Below are 5,251 nucleotides of genomic sequence, written 5' to 3'. Positions count from 1 at the left end.
GGGGAGGGAGGGGGCGGGGGGCGGAGATTGGGGGGAGGCGCGCGCCGGGCGGGGACGGTGCTGCCCCTGGCGGCCGCGGCGGGCACTGCGGGCGCTCCACCCCCTCCCCGGCGGCGGCCACCTGCTGCCGGCTCAGGTGTCCAACCAAGGCCCGGTCCTGCTGCCCCGCCCTCCAGCACAAGGACCCCTGCACCTTTACGAAGAAGCTGAGTGCCCGCTGCTGTGTGGGATCTGCTCTTGGCTGGGAGGGAAGCCTCCACGGGGGAAAAGCCGCCTTCAGATTTAAAAAAAAAATCCTGCTAGGACACAGCTTCTACAGCCCTGTGTGGACAGAGCTTTAAACACTCACCCTGGAGTCAGGCTCAGCACGTCCGCGTGAGGACCCCTACCTCCTGTGCGAGGCCCCTCCAAACCGGCTCGGGAACTTCTTCGGTGTAGACGGACCCTTGCCCCTTGCCAGTCACCGCTCCCAGCCACTGCCCACGTGGACTCTCACCAGAACCCATGACCCCCCCCCCCGGGAGGGACTGGACACCCTGACCGCACACACGCACACGCCCCCTGCATTCCCCTCGGGAAACACCGGAACGCCCTGAGCCTCTCTCCACTTGCCCCTGGCTCCCATGTCCCGCACTCTGCCTGTCGCCCGGGTGGTTTGGGTCCCAGGAGACAAGCCCCTCTAGAGAGCAGCGCTGGCGCGCACTGCGCAGGTCCCGGCACCTTTCGAGGCCGCCGGCTTGGCACAGGTGGTCGCTGCTCCTTGGTATGAGTCAAGACTCGCCACGTGGGAAGAGGCACCCAGCCTCACCAGCTGTTCCAAATTTCCCGAAGACAGAAATCTGGGTATTTTTAAAAGCAGAACCCCTCAGCTCTTAAATGTTAAAACTAATTCAAATACAAAAAAATAGTACTGTGTGGGCCAAATAAAGCCTGCCTTGTGGGCTGACGCTGGCTGTTCGCTGGCTGTTCGTAAGCTCTGCCCCCAGGCACTGAGCTGCCGTAGCAAGCCAAGGAGGGAGGGAGCCCAGCGAGGCTGAGAAGGAGCAGCCAGAGGTGCGAGGGAACCAGGGCGAGGGGCCGCGCCACCTCCTCCAGGGAGGCCACCTGACCAGCCTCTCCTGGCGGAAGGCAAGGGCAGGGCTTAGCTGAGGGACTCAGTGTGGTCACAAGGGGCCCGCGCCCAGCCCACCGTTAGCCCTCGGTAAATGAGAACCCCGCGGCCTGATCCGCTGATTCGCTGCCTTGCTTGTCCCACACCTTACAGTCTGGGGAAGCCTCCCACCGAGGCTGCTGACGTCCCCGGAGTGGGCGGGGCAGGCGAGAGGCGTCCCCGGAGTGGGCGGGGCAGGCGAGAGGCGGCAGGATGCTCACAGCAGGCCGGGCCCCCACTGCCGGCCGCGCCAGCACCTGCCGCCGGGAACACTCGGTCCTCGCCCCTCCACGCCTCGGTCTCCATGCCCGGGCCACCTCAGCTGCGTCCACAGACCGACTGTGACGACCGAGGGGCACGTGGAAGGGGTTCACACCGCAAGTGCGTGATGGCCAGCAGCTGACCCTGCTGACTTTGCTATCAGCGCAGGGGCCCAGCTCCCTGACAGGGGAGGACAGGGTGGGTGAGCGCGCTCACCAGGAAATAAGAACATGTTCAGGAGGAGCAGAGATGGAGCCCCACCGCCAGGTCCCACTCATCCAGAGAGCAGTCTCTCTCTCTCTCCCGGTCCCCATCATCTACTAAATGTTGAGCACCTGTGTTAACCGATCCCTGGCCTCTGGATTCAAAACGCCAACTCCTGCACTCACTCACTCACTCTGCAGGACTCAGGGACACCTACCGCCCGCCAGGGGCGGCCCAGGCCCTGCAAAGCCAGCTGGGAGCTGGACGGATGAACACCCCTGGTCTCGTGGAGCTTCCGGCTGGTGGTGGAAAGAGGAAGCACAGTAAGAAGCCGGCTTCGGGGGCTGCTGTCCTGGTTAAGTGCGTCCGTTAGGCCCACGGGACGCCGGGTAGAGACGCCGTCTCAGCTGTGTCTCTGTGAAGATGTTTCTGGAACAGCTCGGCCTCCGATTCCGCCCCTGAGTGAAGACAACCGCGCTCCCCGGAGCAGGGCCGTCGTCCGACCTGCTGAGGGCCTGGCCGGGCAGAGGAGGGGACTCTCTCTCTCTCTGGAGCTGGGTCCCCATCCTTCCCTGCCCCCCGACACCACAGCTCCTGGTTCTCGGGCTCCGCACCACACTGCCGGCTCTTCAGCTCGCAAATGGCCTATCACAGGGCCATTTAGCCTCCATACGTGTGTGGGCCAATTTGCATCATGAATCCTGGGCTGGAAGCAGCCTGCACATGCCCGTGGCGGAAGGCCTGTGAGCGCGTGTGCATCCACACAGGGGGCAGCATCCCGCACGTGGATGGCACGGGGCTCCAGAGTACTGTGCCGAGCCAAAGCAGCCAGACTGCAGGAAGCACCTGCTGCGCACCGCATGCAGGGGCTGCTCCAGCACCCACAGAACTAACGCGTGGTGCTGGACGTGACCAGAGCAGCGGTGTCCCCCGGGAGGGCGGGGGCAGGGCTGCCCGGCCAGGGGCTGCGGGGGCTCTCGAAGGTGAGCGCTGCTTCGTGTCTCAGTGAGGGTTGGGCTGCGCCAGTCTGCATCTGTGGCTCACCTGAGATTTGTGTGCTCCACCGCGTGCGAATTTTCCTCATGTGCTGACGAAGTGTGGGCTTCGGTACACGGGAGGATGTGCTGTTGTCTGCAGTTTCTCAAAAAAAAAAAAAAAAAAAGAATGGATGGTGGATAGAAATGTGATGCACAGGAAAGTATTGTTTAAAGATTGATTGATTGACGTATTTCAAAGGCAGAGTGACAGGGAGCGACAGAGAAACAGATCCTCTTCATTGGTTCACTCCCCTAATGGCTGCAACGGCTGGGGCTGGGCCAGGCGGAAGCCAGGAGCCTGGAGCTCCATCCGCACCTCCCACTTGGCTGCAGGGGCCCTGGCACTTGGACCGTCCTCCAATGCCTTCCCAGGCGCACTAGCAGGGAGCTGGATCAGAGGTGGAGCAGCCGGGACTGGAACCAGCGCCCATAATGAGATGCCAGGGTCACTGGCGGTAGCTTTTCCCGCTGCACCACCATGCCGGCCCCCAACAAAGCAAAATGCTGACAGACTCCAGGTGGTAGGGATCTAGATATTCACTGTAATACTCTCGATTTTTTAAATGTGCTGTTTAATTTGGGGGATAAAATGAAGAGAATAGGGCAGGGCGATTGAACTATAACCCAAGTATGAAAAACACACATCTAGGAGCCAATAATGACAAAGGGGGCAGCGCTGTGGCGTAGCGGGTGAAGTCACCACCTGCAGTGCTGGCATCCTATACGGGCACCAGTTCAAGTCCCAGCTGCTCCACTTCTGATTCAGCTCCCTGTTGATGGCCTGGGAAAGCAGCAGCAGTAGATGGCCCAAGTGCTTGGGCCCTGCACCCACGTGGGAGACCTGGAAGAAGCTCCTGGCTCCTGGCTCCAGCCTGGCCCAGCTCCGGCCGCTGTGGCCATCTGGAGAGCGTGGATGTCTCCCCCTCTCTCTGTAACTCTGACTCACAAGCACATCTTTTTTTATAAATAATAGTGATATAATAACTGAGTGAAGAAAGTAGCCCATGGGGGGAATGGGCAAATAGCTTAGCGGACTCCAGTCCTTGAGTGCGTCCCAGGCAGCGACTCCCTCCCAAAGGGCACAGCCCAGCAGGGGGACAACGTGAAGCTGAGAGACTGAGACACACACCTGGGGCAGGGCGGAGGCCAGGCTGGCCCCTCGGGGTGGGGAGAAAGCATCGGGCAAACTCTCCCAGCCGCCTGACCAGAAGCCCTCAACCCCATCACGGTCACCAGAGACAAAGAGTCTCAGAAGCCGTCACCACCAAGAGGAGCGCGAGGAGACGTCCCCACAGCTGACAGCAGTGACGGGGCCCGGGACGGAGCCGTGAGCTCAGGACAGAAGCTCCCGGCACCCCTCGCAGCCCTTCTGTCCATGTAAAGCCACCCCGGAATGTGAAGTCTTACTTTCAAAGGCAATCTGAAATTGCGTTCAGTGATGGAAGAGTTTAAAAAGGAAGGCACTTCCTGGCTGTCCCACTGCCAGGGGCCAGCAGGCCAGCCTGTCCGGAAGTCCATGCGTTGGCCAGTGCACAGCTGTCCCCTTCTCCTGGTGGACGCCTGAGCCAAGGGCTCCCCCACCCCGCCACGTGCTAGTCTGTTTTCCGTTGCTATGACTGAGCACCACACAGAGTCAGAAACTTCTTGGTCCAGGGTTTTAGGGACTGGGAAAGCCCGGGAGCACCGTGAGGGCCTCACTGCTGCGCCCCCATGTGGCGGAGCGCGTCCCCGATGAGACGGAGCAGGTGCACTAGCGGGCGGCTCTTCTCATACCGCCACCATCGGGCCCCGCCCTCAGGACCTCTCCTAGCACCCCCGCCCAGGGCCATCGACATGTGACCCGGGGGTTGTTTCCAGCGCAGGGGGACGCATCTGCTCTGCAGCTCTGGGAGGATGGAGACAGCGCTGCAGGGGCTGGACGTGCAGCCGGAAGGTCCTGTCTCGTGGCGGCCCTGAGGAAGCCCCCTCCCCTTGCTTGGCCCGCCCTGCCTTCCTTATTTAGCGTCAAACCAAGGCTGCTGCTTTTGTCACCAGGAGCCCTGCTGCGGATGACAGGCCACGGGGGGAAGCCGTCACGCACGTTAGCTACGAGGATGCAGTGGGTGGAAATGTGACGCCCTAATTCACACACTGAGCACCAGCCCACAGCCTCTCAGATGCAACTGTGTCTGGAGCTGGTGAAGGGAAAGGAAGGGCGCCAGGCTGGACCCGGACCCGTGGGGGTGGCGGCCTCTGCAAGTAGGACACACACACAGGCAGGACAGACGGAGCAGAGAAGCAGCTGTCTGCAAGCCAGCCAGGGAGGGGGGATGCAGAGGAGCCTTGCACTTGACCTCTGATCTCCAGAGGCGGGAGACCCCGCAGTGCTGTGGCTCGGTGACGGAGATGCGCTCCGAGAAATGGATCCTTGTGTGGACACCGTGGAGTGTCCCCCCAGGCCACACACCTGCCCAGCAGGTTGCTGTCCTGAGCACGCAGTAGCCGCCCAAGGGCTCGTGTCTGTGCGTGCAGACATCTGGGTATGGGGAGGGGAGGGTAAGAATCGGCTCCCTCGCAGCCCTGTGGGGCCCAGGTGGGAGGTGCGTCACCGACTGTCCCG

The sequence above is a fragment of the Oryctolagus cuniculus genome, chromosome 18 (assembly GCF_051225735.1).
Source record: "Oryctolagus cuniculus isolate XC-2025 breed Fujian yellow rabbit chromosome 18, ASM5122573v1, whole genome shotgun sequence".
In the NCBI taxonomy this organism is placed as follows: domain Eukaryota; kingdom Metazoa; phylum Chordata; class Mammalia; order Lagomorpha; family Leporidae; genus Oryctolagus; species Oryctolagus cuniculus.
This window is presented reverse-complemented; position numbering follows the sequence as displayed.